The sequence below is a fragment of the Caloenas nicobarica genome, chromosome 15 (genome assembly GCF_036013445.1).
Source record: "Caloenas nicobarica isolate bCalNic1 chromosome 15, bCalNic1.hap1, whole genome shotgun sequence".
Taxonomy (NCBI): domain Eukaryota; kingdom Metazoa; phylum Chordata; class Aves; order Columbiformes; family Columbidae; genus Caloenas; species Caloenas nicobarica.
Window position 1 is genome coordinate 3,666,963 of NC_088259.1, and position 20,317 is coordinate 3,687,279.

The 20,317-nt window shown below is 48.5% G+C and overlaps 1 protein-coding gene across 2 annotated transcripts in view; it reads right to left on the bottom strand.

Annotated features, from left to right (window-relative positions):
- The window catches only part of RALY (RALY heterogeneous nuclear ribonucleoprotein), a 139,220-nt gene extending 125,646 nt beyond the window's left edge, over window positions 1-13,574 (bottom strand). For both annotated transcript variants that reach the window (XM_065645493.1, XM_065645494.1), the window contains exon 1: window positions 13,474-13,574. The gene's annotated coding sequence lies outside the window, so the exon portion shown is untranslated. The remainder of the gene's footprint in view (window positions 1-13,473) is intronic.
- Window positions 13,575-20,317: the final 6,743 nt, after the last annotated feature.

The following is a 20,317-nucleotide window of genomic DNA, read 5'->3' on the forward strand; positions in this document are numbered from 1 at the left end:
CCTTTCCAAGGAGGACGGGGTGACATACACACAATACCAGCACTCAAAAGCTTCAGCATAGGCTGGGGGAGCTCCTCACTGTCACCACAATACAGATAAAAATAAAGTTTTGTCAAATTGCTTGGTCTGGCATGTTTTTTTTTCTTCCTTTAAAACAAGTGACTCATGCTAATCTGCAACTAAATCCCATGGCATAGGAGGCACTGCTGACACCTGTAAGGAAATAATTCCTGTTCCAAGGGACAAGTAAGATCTCATCAACATCCAGTGTCATGTTCTTATCTAAAGGAGTCTCAGGCCCTGCTAAATGGACAGGAGACACCTGGTTTTGAACATTACTTCAAGGATGGTCAGAATGAAAAGTTGCCCACAGAGGAAGAGGCTGTTTTTTGCAGGATCATGTTTTATACACGATACAGCACTGCAGCTCCTGGAGCACACAGCTTTGATGAGTTATTATTAATGCATTATTTTAATAAACTGCAGCAAGCAGGGGACACAGGATTCCCAGCTCTAGTGGCATTACCATATGATTTAAGATCAAAATAATCCATGTGTGCACAGAGGCAAAGGGAAACATACGTGTGGTCGCACTGTGGTGCATCAGAAGGGCTGGCAATAAGTAGAACAGCACTGGCAGCCAAAGGTCTTTGCTAGGAAAAAAACAGCCCAATAGTTGCAAAGTGAGTAAATTCTCCACAAACCAGGAAAAGCAACAGTCACCCATCTATGTCTAGAGATCCTAATGAATGCACGAGCCTACTAAAATACTTTTATCCTCCAAACTTTGAGGCTATTAGCAGCACCTGAACTCAGCCTTGTCCCATCCTCTCCTAACTCTGAATTTGCATAAAATTAATAAAGGCTTCGTCAAACTGCTGGAAGTCTCAGCCAGGCTCACTCCCCTTGAAGCACGAACTTCATCCAAACCTTTCTCCAAAGGACTTATTGCCATGAAAGTATTCAAGATATTTGTTTTGACCTAAACAGTCGTTTCACTTCTCGTGTAAATGCAGGGCAGGGAGCCGCATTCTTCCTAGCTCTTTTTTATTTATTCTCCAAAAATAAGGAGTTTACAACCCAGTTTTAAAATCAAGGCAAGAGAAAACTGCAAAACACTCCAGCTTTGTTTGCTTCCTAACCAGAATAGTCGAGAGATGCCCGACAGCTCTGGGGACTCCACTTCTGTGCTCATGCATAAACCAGACACAACAGCATGGCACATTTGTACCACTCTCGTCTCTGCCTTTATTTTAAACCACCCCTGTCACCACTGCTCACCTTCTGCCCAAAACAAGCTGCACAAATTTCCCAGCGGGTCTCCTGACTCACCAGCACATTTTCCTTTTAAAGGTCAAAAAAAAAAATCCCCTTCTGACAATTGGGATTTCATTAGTTTCCTCTTAGTTTCAGTTGGTCAGCAGGGACTTAAGAGATTGATCACACTCAGGAGCTTTCCTAGCAATGCACCGTTCATCTGATTTAGGAAGAAAGGAAAGAGCAGTCATAGGAAACATCTCGTCCCTCAATTCCTGCTGAGTACAGCAACAGAGCAATTAGCAAGGTGGTCTCTCCAGCAGAGACATCTGTACCGATATGTCCTCACACACTTCACGGATTTACACTCTGAGAATCAGGATTCCAGCCAGAATTCTTGCAGAATAGGACAGACAGAAGTTTTACTCCAATTTCCCCTCAAGTGCTCCAGTACTGCTCTTCTCCAAGCAACCCTGAGCCACTCCGCAAAGTCGAGTCCACCTCCCCACAAAGGACGCCCGCTACAATACATACCCAGCTTCCAAGACCACTGCTCCCAAATCCATAGATCAATCACAGCCACGTCCACTTTGCATGGACCATCTCCTACAATTTACTGCCCAGGTCTCCAGGACCTGCTCACTGCAGAGACGTCCCGAACTGCTGTCTGCTCATCCAGCTGCTTCAGAGCACAGAACTTCAGGTCCCATTTCGAGTCTCTCAGGAGGCTGGTACTGCTTGTAGACAACTATTTATCTGGAAGAGCTGTAGCTGATGTTCATTTGCTTGCAGATGCAAGTTATTTGCTGAAGGAGGAGGTGACAGGTGCAGCCCTTCTTCCATTTCAAATGTTTCTTGATCAGCAGATCAGCTTTAATACTAGAAATATCTTCCACGCTGCACTGGATTGCATAAGGACATTCATATATCCATCTTCACCTACTCTGCTCCTCTTCTGCCACTGTTTCAGTCATGGTCGCTTGCAAGGTCATGGCAGCTGAGGAAAAATACTTTGGGTAGCAGAGCCAGTTCCCTCTTCAGCTTTAAAATAAACCCTAAATCCTCTACTTATCTGTTTTTAATGGATGTTTAGGGCCCCGTGGGGTCACATGTTCAAGTTTTTCCTCTGTCAACCTAGGAGCTTCCTTCTGTGAGACACAAAGTCCTTGTATCATCCCATAGCTTCAGGACTGAAGACAAAGAAACTTCCCAACATGTAGAAACCAGCCAGGCTGGTTTAGGTCCCCTACTCCATGGACTGGAGTCAAACTAAGGAGGTCAGAGGACCACACTCAAGTGGGTAGATCAGTAGGAAGTGTATCTTCAATCCCCACTAGTTTCACCCTAGTAGATCATCTTCCACAAGACCAAACATCTGGATCTGAGGCCATGTCCAACAAGCAAAGGGAAACTATTTTAAAGGAGTTAGATCAGGTTCCTAACATGCTCCTGGGCAAGACAGGTTGCCTGTTTCCAGCTCATTTTATCCTCCACCATCACCAGAGTCAGAACAGGTCAAGAAATAGCAGAACAGGGTTGGCTGGGGGGCAGGAAGGAGCAGGGAGAACAATTTGCACTTTAAGAAATACAGCAATAGAAACACAGGCTTCAGAGATCAGGTAATTCAGTCAAAGCAAAGCAAGAGGCATCTGCTGGAAGTGCAGCACAGAAGCATTTAGTATTCTGAACTTAAGGCTAATCCGTTATGACACTCCATCAACCCTGGATATGCAGCTTAGATAAATCTTTCATCAGTTAAGCTCATTGTCACAAACCTGAAGCACATGGTAAACCTCACGTACTTCACCTGCACACGTATCCCCTTTGGGGTCTTCCCTTAAAGACATTCCCTATGGAGCCGGCACGCGAATTTTGCGACTCTCTCTCCCTGGTTGCAGAAAGGAAATGCTGTCAAGTTTAGTCTTCATAAAGAAGTGAACATGCATCTGACCTACATAGAGCGCACAGATGTGAGTAGCCTCACATAGTACTCCAAAGATTATTTTTTTCAATGCAAAAAAATTAAACACCACCTGCTTTGCCTGGAAATGTGCAGGAACAAAAGGCAGCTGCACACTAGAGCGCTGCACCAAGCTTCGCACTGGAACTCGGCATCGCCACATCCATCTTGTTTTAAATATACAGTTCAACGGATCATTGCCAAGATTGTTTAAGACGCAGCTTTTGTTACCAAGACTGAAAGGACTGATAACTTTGGGCAGGACTCTGAGGGATCAACATCTGTCCCACAGGGACCTTCACAGTTTTGCACGATGGTTCATGGCACAAGTGCAGGAACAGAGCGCTGGATCCGCTCAATCAGGCGAGAACTACATCACCTCCAGCACTAGTGCAAACAACCTTTTTATCTTAAATAAACCGCACACTTCTGCCACATCCAGATGACCTATCAAAAGCCCAAGTGCATTAGGCGTCTATTGTCATAAGAGAATCCCAAAGTTTAATCTTGAGACAAAAAAAAAAGGTAGGAAAATAAGCAGATGCAGGAATATGAAACAAATGAAGGCGCTGCAACCAGATCTGCCAAGCTCCCAGCAAGGAAGGTCCCTCCTTGCACACCAGCACCAGGCCTTGCAGAAATGGAGAAACGGCTGCTGTGCTCCTCACCGAGCTGAACCCCCGATGCCACACGTTCCCCAGAGTCCATCCCGCTGCGAGATAACCAGCTGTGACAGGGCAAAGCCCCTCGGAATGGGAATCACGGGAGAGGCAGCGGGTTTGGACGGCTGGGACCAGGCACGCAAGACACCATCGACTACTCGGGCTGCAAGTCAGGGTTTTGCAGGCAGGTTTTGGAAGGGGAAAGACAAGAGGGCAGTGTAACTAATGTTGAAGAGTGCAAACCGGGAGCAAGGGCTCCTGGCTTTATTCCCAGCTCTGCTATCACCCAAGGTCAGGCCAAGTCACATGCCCTTCTACCTTTTATATATTTAGAGCATAAACTCAGGAGTCACCACTGCTTCTCACCAGCTCCATGCACAGAGCTCCAGATACTATCTTACTGCATGGGAAGATGTCAAAGACTGCCTAGTACATCCCCCAAATTTTTTGTGTTTAAAAAAATAAAACCTTTTTCCAGGGAATGAGGACAGTGGCAATTCTAGAGAGTGGGAAGCCTTATCAATTGCTTCCCGCTCTTTATTCTTTCTTGAAAACCTCAAATAGAAATAAAATTCAAGGAACAAACAGGAATAAGCAAGTTAATCAGTCTGCAACCATTTTATCAGCTAGTCTTTAGTCTACGTGCCAAAGACTCCCCTTGCTCACAACTGTGAGGCTCTGGAGGGGACATAAAAACATGACAAACTTCAGGGTAAGAAAAAAAAAAAAAGAAATCCAAACTTACTGCCTGCTCTTAGCTGGCGTTCTAAACATGAGCCATGAGAAGCAGAAGTCATCGCTCTTTGCAATTGGGCACAAGCACCTCATCAGCCTGTTTCTTAGGGCATGAACTTCCAGAACCGTTTTCTCAAACAGTAACTCAGTGGTTCTAAAGGCTGTTTCCCATCATTGCACAAAGCTTTCTCACTCCCATCACCACTGCATCATTGTGGGTTGTGGAGACACTCGGTAATGCTCTCCCTGTGTTACAACCAAGGAAAGAAATTTAAAAAGTGTCTGTTTTTATAAGATATTGCTGGGCTGCTCTGTCCAACTGCATTTTGCTCCAAGACATGGCAACTTTTCAGCCTGAGCACATTGTTGAAGCATGGAGTTCATCCTCCTTTTCGGGTCTTCTAAAGAAAAGGCTTTGTTGTGTAGACATACACTATTTACTCCCCATACAAGCTATAGGTTGGCAACAAAGCTGTGAAGACTCAGGGCAAGCTATAAATCACTCACAAGACTTAATGGATGAAAGCTTAGGACTCGTGCACCAGAGTCCCATGCACCCATACCTCACAACCAACTAAAATCTAGATGTTCATGCTACATATATGGCTAAAATCTATTAATTCTGAGGTCACAAGCACTGTGTTTTTCCCCCTCTTGCATGTCAGTATTTGAACAAGCACATACCATCAGCTAGAAGCACACAAAATTGGATGGTGATGCAGCATCTGCAAACTGGACTGCGGAAGGAAACGGTAATAAAAGCAATGAATGCAGAGGCCGGTCTGTATCACAAGCACATGCTGCCCAGGCTGCTGCACCACCCGAGCCCCCAGGAGCTCCGCTCCCCAGCGTCTGGAACATGCAACGGGAACCAGGGCGAGCAGGCAGCTCAACAAGTCCGCAATGCAGCCCCTTCCAGGTTAATGCAGGAAAAGAGGTCGGTATAAGCTGTTACCACTGAGGTGCTAACAAAATTTCTTAAAAAAAAGTATATGCATACATAAAGTAGCCATCAGAAGCATGCTACATATTGCTTTATTAAATTTTGCTTCCTATTCAACTGCAACTTCCAAGCTTTTCTACACTGAATTAGCCACCTCCGCTGTCTCTTGCCTGTTTTACACAGAATGTTTTGCTGTTCTGGGGCATTTTATCCCAGCCCTGGCAGGTTCTCAGTGCTCAAACAGAGAAGGAAGGAAGAGATCCAAAGTTTCTTCTCCAAACCCCCTGCCAGCTGGTACCGGGCATCATTTCAGCGCTGCATCCCCGCACTGCGCACATCGCCCCGCAGAGCCCTCCACGAGCAGCAAGAGGAAAGAACCCACTGCTGCAATGAGGGGACAGCAAGCTGGTTTTTAACAGGATCCCACTCAAACAGAACACGTGTAGCTTTTGCCTTGAAATCAAGTAGCATTTTGGCTTTTTTCTTTCCTGGAACCCCTGCTGCTTTCCAGACCAGGCTGGAAGGCAAAACCAGGAGAACAGGGAGCAAACATGGGAGCAGTGATATCGGCTGATTTATACTTTGGCTGAAAGAGCTTTATTCTCCTGGACCATATACAGAGCCCGATCATTTTGGGAAAATAGGTAATTTAAAATACCTTTTATACTGTCTGCTGGCAGAACAAGATGAAGGACTGTAAGAGATGATCAATGTTTAAGCCCATCTTCAAAGTGATTTGGGGAGCTGCTGAAAATAAACAAGCAGTCAGGGCCCAGGAGCCAGGGTAAAAGCTGACAAAGAAATTGCTGGTTTTCCTAGGCAAACAGAAGGCAGCCAATAGCTCAGCTCAGAGAGCCTGAGCTCTCTCTCCTTCTAATATGAGCAGGGCAAGAGACTAAATTTAAATTTCTTCCTCACAACAACATCTAAGCCATTTCTGCCACAAGGTGTGACTCTGCTCACAGGAGGTATTAGCAAAGCCCGGCTTATTAACACACCCTCCCTGAAATGCTGTTTATACCGCAGTGAAAGGGCTGGGGAGCTCGGCTGCAGGAATGCCCTCCGCTGCTAACCGAGGGAAAAACAAAGCCCACCTTTGATCTGCATCGGTGGCAGCAGCGATTCCCCACATGCTTGTGACACTGTTCAACAGCATCAGCCCCACCGGGCACCTGACCAGTGGAATTTACCATCGGATGTTTCTCTTCACCATCACCTGTGCCTTGTGGGTGCCAAGACGCTACTGGAGGTAAAGGACGGACCTCGCTGCACCAAATGTCAAAGGCGGTTCCACAGTCTGGGTCCCCATCCTTGTGACATGATCTACAGCGCCCCAGTGCCTGCAGCGATGGGGGGAGGTCTGGCCTTGGGTACCAGGCTGGGACCTCTCAAACCCACCACAGATGGGGGCAGCCTGTCCGCAAGGCACAGCTTCACTGGCTTGTTGAAATGCACGAGCACGAATAAGAGTTGCAGGCAAGACTAAATTTTGAAGCAAAATCCTAAAAATAAAAACTAAAAAATTAAGCCCAAGTTACTAGAGGGGCTCAAGAGGATTTCTGCAGTGCTTATAGCTCTTACCAACTCCTGAAACAGGCCCTAGGGCTTGCTTGGTAAGAGCTATATGCACTGCACATTGACGCAGAACCAACGGTCGCAAGCAAATACCTGTTTTACAAGCAGACACAGCTCCAGGAACAGAAACCAGGAGCTGTTGAACCACCAAAGCACCGCAACATTGCCCTTCCAGCTGAGACATGCCATGCAGCACCAGCAGCTCTGCAACATCCTGTCCCACAGCAACCACAGAGTTGCTCAAATCTATCTAGAAAAAGAAATAAAAATTATGTTGGAGGCTAAAGGAAGCCTTGCCCCAAACTATATGCCCAGTACCAACCACCTAGAATCTCCTACATAGGGGCCATAGTTCAGACCAGGAGAGTCACCCTGAAGTCCTGGCAAGTCCAGGATGGAACTGAGAAGAGCAAGTGAAGACCAGATAAAAGAGGTTACAAAACACTGACAGCACCGCCTGCCAGCCGACTGTCATAACAATATCCACGGAAGGACTTGCTACCAGGCCACCCCATGTGGTCAAGGTCCAACCCCCTTCGTTGGAGCACCAGATTATCCTTATTTGTCCAAGTCAGTGGGCTTCATTCACAAGTTAAGTTCAAGCAGACCTCCCACCCCCAAGCAGAGTTATTTTCTCCCCGCACAGGAGAGGTGACAGAAACGGTGCTCCCCATGTCCTTCTAACGGAGGGATTTTTCTCACAAATGCTCCCAAGACAGTTTCCAAAAAAAAGAGTTTGCTAAAGGCAGAAAGAAAGCATGAGATTTACAGTAATAAAGACATCAAAAGCCCAGGTGAGGAGCATCAGCAACCACCTCCACCATCCACCTTGCCAGTCTAGTCCTGACCTCACACATTCATATATTAAAATGAATAATAGTGTTGATATATTCGCAGCTTCCAGAACAAGTGTCCATTCCCATCATTTCCACACTACCTTCTCTGGCAGAAACTGCCACCCTGATTCCCCTGTTTAATCAGGCTCCGGAGCAGGTGACCCTCACATGGAAGGATGTTCTTGCTCCAAGGAAGGCGAGATGCAGCAGGAGCCGCTTCATCCTGACACAGGAGACAGAGCTGCTCTGCCTCGGTTATTGCTCTTGCTCATACATTTAGCCTGACCATTCTTATTCCGCTTGTAACAGCCATCAGATCATCAGTTCACATTCATTCCCGCTGTGGCTGTATTTGTTGAAACATAAGCCGCCTGCGAACGCATCAGATAAAGCTACACCACTTTTGAGAGCCTATTGTTTGGTACCACCACACGCCACATTCAGAAGATGCTGCAGAATTCACCTGGGAATCACTGAATTCATGCTGACACGGCCCAGTGGCGCTCATGCTATTTACCTCATCCTTGTTCGCTTAGGAAAAAACCAAACAAAAAAAACAACCACCAACACACCCACAAACCACACGAAACACAACGCGGCATTATGGTTTTTATTTTGAAGGCAGACTTTTTGGAACAAAAAAAAAAAAAGGACAGTTGTGCAACATCACTGGCAAAGTCTACAAACGGATGTTCAATAAAAGAAATTCTGCTGCAGGTACAGAAATGCTACTGAACGCGAGTCCAGCATCCTGGTGTTCAGCTCCAGCGTCAGGGTAGAAGCAAAATCTCAGAAGCCCTTAAATCAATGCAGGGACCTTGCCTGCTAACGCAAGGCCAAGTCTTGCCTCAGGAGCTGCTCCCTGGCACGTCCTGCTCTATGTCAGTATTTGGTTTCAACATCTCAAGGCTCACTTTTTAAAAATATTATTATTATTAGCATTACTTGCCAGAGTGACAAATGCAGAATCCACCCACCTTGGAAACAGCTGCAGCAGCTCATCAGGTCCCCCCAGAGAGGGTCCATCCACTCCAGCTCTCCTCAGGTTGGAAGATATCAGGGACCTCCGCGAGCAGAACAAACGGGATTGTTTGTGTTATACCAGAGCCACAGAGATGACTCACGCTGCCCTTACAGCCTCTCCCTGGGTACCCAGAACACAGGGTACGGCGACAGAAAGCGGCTGTCTCTGGGGTGAGGACACCTGCCCTGGCCACACGGCTTCGGACACCGTCAACAAGGCCCATGCTGATTTAAGACTATGAGACTTTGAGACAAAAACTGCTCTCGTTTTATTCAAGAAATGGAAGTCACTACAATATTCCCAGTATTTCACCTTTCTTAAATGAGAACAACCTCACTAGGAGCTTACAGAACTATAGACTGCAGGTGATATACCTTCCACACCCACGCTTCAGCATCACCTGTTCTGTCCTGCACACTGTGCCCATCTCAGGCTCCACAGAAGTAGCTTCTCTTGTTTGCCCACAGCCTGGCAACAACAGGATACTATTTCTGATTGTTCTGATACTATTTCTCATTGTTTTAAGCTGCAAGAAACACAAGCAGCCACGAGAAAAGCTTTAAATTCACTATTCACATGCATACTTCTTATCCTCATGCAAGCTGAGGATTTCCTAAGACATGCAAAAAAACCAGTCTTTGCTTTACTGGTTGTTACAAGCCTTGGCTTTGATAGTTCCAGCATCTTAAATGCAAAACTAGACACTTACAAGCAGGTGTTAATTCTACAGAACACTGGTTTTGAGTCAATCTCTGCACTGGTGTCACTTCCATTCTGCCTTCTGTAAAGCACATCCAATTAATTTTATATCGGAGATGGAGCTAGCAGATATCTGACCTTTGAGTTAAATATAAATTTTCAGGTGAGAACCACCACATGTAAGATTACTCACTTGAATTAAACAGGTACACTGGAACTGGTGGCAAAAATAAAACCAGACAATTCACACCACGCTGAGGAAGCAGCAGAATTCTTGTGCACAACAGCAAAATCAACTTAATCATAAATGACAACTTCTGAAAGCCTTTACTTGGGATTCATCCTTGGCATTTTTCTAGGCCAGCTTGAAAACAAAAGCTTTGTCTTCTTAAAATGCAATTGCCTGAGGCACTTCTGAAAAAAAGTGACATAACTCAGGTCTGAAAAATGCCTCCTGGGTTTCAGATTCTCCTAAGAGCCTCTTTGCTATTCAGCTTGATCCAGATTACCCAGAGCAGCATGAACTCTGCAGATTTAGCCTTGGCTACCAACACAGGTATAAAAAGCACACATTTATGATTTTTTTTTAAAAAACCCACGATATAATTAAAGCTCTACAGTTATAAAAAAGAACTTGTTATTGACCCAAATGGCTCCTCTCTCCCTCCCTTTTCTTCAGTAGGTTTATAAACACTCTGTGATGACACTTTATTCTGAATTTCACTCTGCTTCACTTATTTCAGAGGGGTTTTTTCCAAGCCCATTTTTCTTGCAGGGTGTTTTCAATCTTCCCATTACAAACCTCAAGCTGTGAAAAGAATAAGCAACTTGTTTTGCAATCAAAACTGGAGCCCAAAATTTGTTTCCTTGCTTCTTCTCCACTCCACAAACCCCGTTCATCTCAGCAACTGTGCAAGCAATGCCTTTGTGCTTCTTCAAACACAGGAAACAACCCTGTGCTGGGCAAGACTTAATGGGAGGGGGCAAGGCAGAGAAAACTTCAATTCTCTTCAAGATGGGCACAGCTATTTCTAATACCAATAATTAACATTTTGGATATCTCTACAGTACTTTTAGCATATCAGATATTTTTATATCCACAGGACGTTTTCTTTGAGTAGATGCAAGTTTAATTCTCAGTCTGAAAACTCCTTCCACAGTCATCAATAAAGAACTCAAATCAAAAGAAGTTCAGTTGCTTTTATTGAATAATTTGGGATAAGGAAAGCTGAAAACTCCCTGGGAGCTGGGAATGTGTTAGCATCTTATTTTTCCGAATGATCGAGTCCTATGACTTATTCAACATAAATTGTCCTCTGTCAAGAGCTTAAACCCTCACTTTACAATTCTTAAATAAAACATCCTTCCAAAACTCTCCGCCTGTGATCTGCTTTTTCTAAAGAAAGTGGTTCTTAAGAGACCCACCTTCTTCCGCTTTGCCATTCCCCTGAAAACCAGCTACAACATTAGCTTGACAGAAGTAAAATATTGGCAACCCTTCACAGGCACGGCACGGTGAACTAAGGGAGCGTCTGCATTAACACCCGCACCTCCTGAAGGGAGGGATCGCACGCAGCCGAGCGCCGCTCACCGAAAACGAGTGTCACAAAAAGACTTCCAGAAGCGTGAGCAATAAACCTCACGACAAGTTGTCACTGAGGAGGCAGCCCATAAAGGGTGCTACCGAGCCACATTACTGTGGTTTAACCTGGGGTTTTGCTCATTGCACAGGCTCCTGACCTCCCTGGTCACCCATGAAGATCAGAAAAAGGTCCTTCCCTGGGCACCAAGTCAGCGCAGGCTCCTCATCCAGGAGCTCTGCTGCTGGCTTTGCTCAGAAAAACTCCTTCCCCATCCTTTACCTTAGAAGAAAATAATGCAAAGAGCCCAAATCAGAACAAACTGCAGAATAAAGGACAAGACAAAATGCAAGTGAAAGCACCACCTCCCCCTCCCCAATCGCGAAAGGGAAACCAAAGAGCAGGAGCACCTGTAGAGGAGAGCAGAGACAAGCAGAGCCCTGCGGCACAGCCGGGGTGACAGCCAAAGAAAACAGGTTCAGCCTGGACGCCGAGATCCAGAGCAAACACCAGTCCTGATCCGCACACAGCCCCTGCCAGCTCGGGAGAAACCGCCAGCGCCGGCAGACCCGGGCTGCCCACGCCAGCTCCCCTGCCAGCCCGGCAAACATCAGCTATTGATTACCTTACGGTATTTATTTGCAGGGGAAAGACAGCAATAACTTCTTTAATATGAAATAAGAGGGTCTTTTTTTCTTGTCTCGGAAGTAAGCTAAAGCCAATCGTGATGCTATCGAGCCCGGTCTCCACTAAAGCCTGAGCAGAAGAGCTGCCAGAAAACAGAGCGGCTGCCGGAACGCAGGGAAGCCCCGGAGCCCGCAGCCCAGCGCAAGCTTGTTCCCCACTTGGCCTTACAGCCCAGATCTTCCCCACGCCAAAAACCAAAAATAACCAAACCCCACCAAAAACAGCACCCACAAAAACAAACCAGAGAAGTATACTCAGAAGCACAGTTGGGAAAATAAAGGTGAGCATCCACACTGTTCTCCACACAAGCAATTTACATCTTAGTCTTCCACATTCTCTAATCACAAAAGAAATGAGCCTTAGGACCACCCTTATAAACACGCGGCCACAGCCAAACTTGCTGTTGGGCACACAGAGAGCCAAAAGGTTCTGACAGCAGCCCGGAGTAAAAACTGGAGTTTCACATACATTAGCTCAAACAGTTACAGAAATCTCCAATCCAAACATATTCACGTCCAGGTGACATTCCCAAACGCTAGAAAATCGCCTTTTAAGAGATGGTGGGACTCAACACTAATGGAGCCGGTTCTGAAGCCCCTTGGCTACAAGCCCAGGCGCGGCTCAAGCTGCCGTGGGAGCCGATCGGTCTCGGTATTTATCCGGTTTTATCGGTACGAAGCGTCTTAAGCAGCTCCCGCCCGCCCAAGGGGCCGCGCTCCCGGAGGAGCCGAGGATTTACACAAAGTAACTTGCGATCGTGCCGGTCGCTTTGCGGACACCCCTCCCGGCCGAGCCCCCCGTTACTGAGCACCGGGGGATCCCGTCGGGACCGGCCCCACGGCGGAGCGGGGCAAAGCGGGGGGTCACTCGGGACTCAAACCCCGGCAGCAGCAGGGACGGGACTGCACCCAGCGGCCGCTTTTCAACGCGAAAGTTTCCCGTCCCGCAGGTGCCGGCGGGTCCGCGCCGCCTTCCCGTCGGAAAGGGGGAAACACGGACTCGGGGAAGAGAAAAAAAAAAAACAACACACAACAACAACAAAAAAATCAACAACCACTAAAAATTAAAAATAAATAAATAAGTAAAAAATAAAACAAAAAAGGAAAAATAAAAAAGTAAAAAGAAAAAAAGGAAAAAAGGAAAAATATTAAAAATAGAAAAGGGAAAAAAACCAGAAAAAAGGAAAAAAGAAAAAAAAAACAGGGGAAAAAAAAGAGCAAAAACAGAAAAAAGGAAAAAAAGAAAAAAACGGGGGGAAAAAAAAACAAACACGAGAAAACTGGTGAATAGTAAGTAAAGAAGACTGGGGAAAAAAAAAAAAAAAAAAAAAGACAGTAATTCCCTTGCAGCCAGACACCCGCGGCGAGCGGAGCCCCCACCGACGCCCGCCCCGTCCCGTCCCGCAGGGGCAGCCCCGCCGAGCGGAGCCGATGGGCGGCGGGGCGCAGGCAGCCCGCTGCGGGGTCCGCCGGCCCCGGGGGGAGCAGCCAAGAAGGACGCGCCAGAGGCACTCACCGAGCAGGCCGGTGCCGAGGGGAGGCAGAGCCGGGCGCTGAGGATGAGGAGGGAGCGCAGCGGCGGCCCCGGCGCGGCCCTGCCCGCCTCGCCCCGCGGGAGCCGCAGGCACAGTGCCGCGCGCCGCCCCGCGCTCCGGCTCCTTCCCGCCGACCGTACCACGGCGCGGCGCCGGGGGGGAGGACACAAGACACCAGGCGGCGGAGGGGGGTGCCCAGGCCGGCAGCCGCTGCTGGCCCGCCGTGCCGATCCGAGCGGATCCGCCCTGCAGGGCTGCGCTGTGCCGCGCCGGGGGGCTCGGCCCAGGGCAACGTCGTTTCCCCCCCCGCACCCCCCGGCTCCCCTCCCGCTCTGCAGCCGGCGCGGTGGAAGAGTCCAGCGGGGGGGGGGCGGGGAGATGCTCCGGCTGCGGGGCAGGTGGCGGCGGGTCCTGGCAGCCGCGGGTTCGGGTCCCGCAGCCGGCGCTGGGGCCTCCAGGGGCTGCAGAGCAGCCGATCGCTCCGTGTTTAAACCAGATTCCTCCAAATCGCAGCCGAAGCTCGCAGCTGCAGAGCACGCTCGTCCGCCCGCGCCGGGCAGCACAGTTCCCCGGTGAGCGCCGCCCCGGAGCGGGGGGTCCAGCTGCACACCGGGACCCGGAGCAGAAACTCCAGCTCTGCCGCTCTTCCTCAGCTGTTCTAACAGACCGATTGGTTTCTCTATTTTGTGTTTGACTGCTCCTCACACTTACAAAGAAGAAAACGAATTCTCGGAGGAATCAGACGTTTTCTTAGCGAACCTGATGTCCAGCGTTTCATCACGCACTGAACGTGCGGGAAGTCCACGCTGCAAGCCCTGGCAGCAGAGGGACAGACCCATGCAGAGGTGCATAAGAAATACTGCAGGCAGGGCTGTACGCAGCATCAGGTGACGATGTGCACGCAGGTTCCACAAACACACAGTGTGGTCCCGGCTCGTGGGGAGCTCATTCATGTCACTGGCACATTTACAGCAAATAACTTTATGCAACAGCGTGTTACTGAACAGCAAGAGCAACCCATCACAGCGGTGCTTGCTGCAACACTTCAGCGTGTTCTTGGTCAAACATTTCTGGGATAGTGCCATAGCACAGATGATTCATTGGCAATCAAGGCAGACACAGATCCCCCCCAGAAGCATTCTCTGATAATCCCAGCATAAGTGGCATTTAAATGCTCAGTTACACAAAACTAGCCAGCGTAATGCTGGCTCCTACTGAGGCTGGTGGGAGCGATGGGGTGCTCAGAAGATACCTCTGCAGTGGGTTGTTCAGTAGGATGGGACCCCGTAATAAGGCGAACTCTCTTGCCAGCATCAAGACCTGACTCACCAAGGGCTGGAGACAAGATCTCTGGGTACCTACCAACCCAAACATGAAGAATTAACTGTTCTTTCAGCTCAGTTTTTCTTGGGCAACTCCCATATCTTTTCCAAGCTTCAGTTTTTCACCTGCAGAGCGGGCTTCCCAAAGAAGGGTTGAAAGACAAAACCGCATCATCTTCCCCGTGCAATACATTGGGTTTTCCACTGAAATCCAAACACCCCAGTCTGACATGGGACATTGTGCTCCTTCTCTCCTCAGAAAACAATCTCCTCCCTGGGTTTCGCTTCCCGTGATAAACACCGAGACACTGAATTGTAGCAGTTCTGTGTTCTGAGTATCAAAGTGCATATCCTGGGCAAGGTAATCTCCTGGGTTCCTTCCAGAAGGACGATCAAGGGGCACCAAATGATAATTTCTATGGAGCTATGCAATAGCATTTCAGAATAATTTAGCAATATTTTTCCAGTGTTGGGACATTCAGCTTTTTGACCAAAATTCTCCACCCACAAAAGCCCCAGTAACATCTGTAAACTTCTGCAAAGGCAGGTGATTCTCATATTAGAATTAAGTTTTCATCAAAACCTGATTTTCTTTAAAGTCCTATTTATTATTGCTTATAATCTCTTTCAAGTCTGTGGGTGGGAAGCAATACAAAAGTATCTTTCATTATTCATTAAGGACAAATGGTGCAGGGCTTTTGGAAGGAAATAGAAAGCACACATACTTTTCTGCACTTAAAACAATTATTTCTTATTAATAACCCTGCAGAAAGGTGCCCCACAGAGAGCTGCCATTTGGATGCTTTTGAAGTTAAGTCTGTTGATCACAAAAGGAATTTCTCTTGCCCTGTGACATTCCTGAGCAGAGATCCTGGGAAGTGTTTTGTTCTGTCATTTTCATTTTTCAAAAAGATTTAGATGCTTGTTTTTGAGGGAGTCCCTTTCATGGGATGGAAAAGTATCATCATGAAAATCACGGAGATCGAGACCTGTCATGAGAAGAAAAAGCTGCAGCTATAGAGCAAACCTGCGGCAGGATCGGGAAATGGATTGAGGAGCCACAAAATCCCAGGGGAACTGAGGCTGCAAGGGACCCTGGAGGTCTCATCCAACCTCCTGGGCGGCTGCTGGACTTACCCCAGTTCAGCACCACGTTTCTTGGCTCCAGGGGGGCCCAAACTGCACATGCTGCTCTAGGCATGGTTGGCACACGCCAAGGAGAGGGAACAGGCATCACCCTCCACCCACTGACCGTGCAGCCTGGTCACCGTGCAACCTGGTCACCGTCCTCGCCGGGGTGCACTGCTCCTCCAGGTTCACAGTGGCACCCAGGACCTTTGCAGCAGAGCTGCTCTCCAGCCCATCCATCCCCAGCCTGTACAGGGCAACAGTCCATCTCGTGTTCAGGGCTTCGCGCTTGTCCTGGCTGGATTTCCTGAGGTCGCTGTTGGCCCGTTCCTCCAGCCCACGAAGGCTGTGCTCCGCGGCAGCCCTGCCCTCAAGTGTATTGACCGTGCGTCTGGTGTCATCGGCGAACTTGAGGGTGCTTCTTGTCCCCTTCTCAGGTCACTGCTCGGGCTTATGAGGACAGGGCCCAGCAAGGACCGCTGAGAGGTCCTTCCCTTTGTAAGGGGAGGTGCCGCCCCTTGTAACCGGCCCCCAGGTAGAGCACAACCCACCCCTGACCTCCTGGAGCCCGGTTACCCAGCCAGGCTGGCACTGCTTCACACAGCCACCCAGGAGCGTGTTGGTCTCGTCTCCTGAGTACCAAGCGATAGGACGAGAGGAAATGGCCTCAAACTGCACCAGGGAAGGTTCAGATTGGATATCAGGAAAAAATTTCTTCCCAGAAAGGGTTGTAAAGCAGTGGAACAGGCTGCCCAGGGCAGTGGTGGAGTCACCATCCCTAGAGGGGTTTAAAAGACATAAAGATGAGGTTCTCAGGGACATGGGTTAGTGCCAGAGTTAGGTTATGGTTGGACTCAATGATCTTAAGGGTCTCTTCCAACCAAAATGATTCTATGATTCTATCCTGACTGTTACATCCCAACATGAATGCCAGGATGCACGGGAGATCGTGGCAAAATCCTTGCCAGCCCCAAAGTAAATGGGGTGGTGTGGGATCCCATGTAAGGAACCACAGACAAGGCTCCTTGTCCACCTCTGTCCCTCACATGGGCAGCAAAGGGTGGTTGGGGGAGCTCTGAACTGCAGAGCTGAGGATCTGCTGTTCTGAGTCCGTTGGTCTGTCTGCTCAGACCAGGAGTCCTGGTCTTAAGGTTGAGGACTGACACAGAGCAATTCTGCTGTGGCCCCACTGGTGACGAAGGGCTCCAGGGGATGGCACAGCTCCTCTGGCTGTGCCTCGCGACAGGGTCTGTCCCTCCACTCCCTAACGGTGTCCTTGAGAATGCAGGCTGTGAAAAATAAGTCAACGTGGGGCTCCCCCCGATTCCCAACGCCATCAGCAGAAAAGGAGGAGCTGGGAGCCCACGAGCAGCATCTGTGCTGGGGGAGCTGCTCCTGGAGCATCACTGCCGGCAGAGCCTCTTTGTGCCCCTGTTTCCCATCTTCTCCCCGCCCATCTTCTCCCTGCCACCTGGGGCAGGCCAGACTAGAAGTGACATCCTTGGGAACGTGGGCCAGGTGGGGACCGTGGGTGTCAGGAGGGTGCGTGGGGACCTGCCAGGCTCCAAGAGAACACCCTGCTTGGGGACCGCCCTGGGGCCACACGCAGCTCCTGGAGCTGCTCCAAGGGGTCACTGCCTGCTGAAACGTCCTGAAGAAAGCAAGTCCTCCTGCGAGACCCTTCTCTGACTCCTCATTTGATAGCAGTACACTGTGAAGGAGGTGACGGGTCCATTTTATTGGCGTGTTTGTCCAGGACATTGTGTGTGGCCGTGGATCCTTCAGACGTTTAACCCTCTCACCCCTCTCTTCCCATCACCCTGAGTTCAATCTTCTACATTTGATTTTCATGCTGGGAGACAGAGAAATGCCAGTGGTTTTCTTTCTTTTGCTTTTTTCTCTGTTTTTAATGAATTTTTCATTTTGTTCCACTGATACAGAAAGAATAACAATGAAGCAACAGTGTCAACACAGAAAGAATTTTCTCCAAAGTCACACCGTGGCCAATCTGCAGCAACAATAATAGATTTTATGAATCCCACTAAAGAGAATTGTTAGTGGAGGGGGTGGGGGTGAGTCTCAAAGGCTCTTAAGTGATTTGTGCCTTCTATACCATGAGGCCCCGCTATAAGCAGTTATTTAAAGAACAAGCCGAAAAAAGATCATTCTGCAAAAGCGGATTTCTAAAAGCAGAGGAACAAAAAATATGTAGGTGCTTTATGATGTTTAAAGAAAATAAGTTGCCTAAACAGGCAGCCTTGTCCTGCTTGCTCTGGGCAGATGCTGCCAGGGGCTGAACACTGATGGGCTTTGGATTTTGGCTGCACTTGCGATCCTGCTGGACTCGTGCTCCGCAGCCCCAGTAACGGGTTTGCTTCCACGTGTGAGCCAGGTTCTCTTTTCATATATGTTGTTTTTTCCAAGAGGTGTTAACACCAACTTGTGAGCTCAGTGGGATGACGGAGATGGGTGAGCACTGCTGACCTTGGAACTTACTGCTCTCAGATTTCTTTTTCCACCCCATCTCAAAGTCAGTCTACAAGCAGTAAAGGGATGTTGGGAGGGGCAGGGAGGAGCCGGGTCTCATCTGACTTCGTCTTAAAGGAGAAAAACTCAGTGAACACTGTCTCAAAAAGCAAATACCTCTAATGTGGCCATGCTGTACCTGTACAACTGTTGTTTTGGGGAAGGGCTGTGCATTTCATGCCAGTCTCCTGCATGCTGCTGCTGCCACGAGTGCAGAACACCTGCGCAATGTGAAATTAATATTGGCATTATTTTTTTGTTCCTGTGTACCTACTCTGTGTATCCAAGTGCCTTTTCTTCCAGGAACTGCATACCACATGCAGCTGAAGATGGTCTGAAAACAAAACCTGTGCTTATTTTCATGTGTTTTCTGACTGCTATCAAAGTGAGAAAATCAAAGATATGCTCTTAAGCACTCACTCCACCTCAGCCAGGATACGTAGCAGCTCATCAGCTGTGAATGTGCGAGAGCACAAATAGGATTCTCTACAAAAGAAAGAAAAACAATTAACAAGGTGGGGAGTAGGTAGCAAATAAAGAATATTACCTAAAGATCATTCAAAATAAACATCTTTGCCTGAATTTTGGAAGTTGGACACTCCATCTGACAACATTTTCTTCCTGAAAACACCACGTTGCCTATCAAGGTGATTTTGGGCTCAGAAACACTGCCCACCTCCAATAGCGATACTGTTTATGAGCTATCAAGTGAATGTGACTGGTCTTCAAATGATTGTCCCAAGGGATGGGAGCAGGAGCACCAGTGACACATGGTGACACCTGCCCCGGTCACACTGCTCCCCCCTTGCCCGGTGGCTGGACACCAGCACTGATAAATCTGCTACCGTACGGGTATCAGCAGCATTTCCCAGACGGACGTTTCCTCCAGTTCGAGTGTGTGACAAATGATGGAAGCACGACAACAATAAAGACTAAATCTTATCTTAGTAGTCTTTCATTATTAACTGTCTCCAGATTTATTCATCACTCAAGGAGGGAGGGAACAAGCCAGACACTATGCTGGTGTGAACCCAGGTGAAGCTTCTGACTTTACCAGGGTTATCTGATTTCTGTCAGTGAGATCTGATCCTACAGTTTGTTTCTCTTTCAATGTGTGCGCTGACTATAGAGAAACACCAGCCCCATGCTGCTCTCGGCCTTCAGGTCCTTTAGTGTTTTAAACTAAAAGAGGGGAGATTTAGGCTGGACATGAGGAAGGAATTGTTGGCCCTGAGGGTGGTGAGAGCCTGGCCCAGGTTGGCCAGAGAGGCGGTGGCTGAACCATCCCTGGAGACATCCCAGGCCAGGCTGGACGGGGCTCTGAGCAACCTGAGCTGGTGCAGATGTCCCTGCTCGTGGCAGGGGGGGCACTGGGGGAGCTGGGGAGGACCCTTCAACCCAAACCTTCCTGTGATTCTATGATTGTCCTGCCCTGGCTCCAGCCAGCACAGCAGCCACATGCTGAAGCAGATGTAGGGACCAGCTGCTTCTCTCTGCGGTGCCCCAAGCCGCTCCTGGGGAAAATCGGGAAGTGGGGACACTGGTGCTGTCCAGGCAGTAGCTGGAAAAGTGGAGCATCAAGGGGTTGAATAACTGAATTCCCCACCAGCGTGCTTCCCTCTGCCGTTTCCATGCTCTAGGAAAGGAATGTGCTTTGACAACACTTTCTTTTCCAGAACTGGGTGCACTGCCCTCCTGTACCTGCCAGATTCTTGCCCCGCAGCGCTCATTCAAATCACCCGGCATCCCAAAGGGTTTATTTCCCAAGAAAGATAACGAGATTCTTCTCACTTGCGATTCCAGCGGCTGTGCACTCATAAATGGATCCAGCATTGTGGGAGCTGGCTGG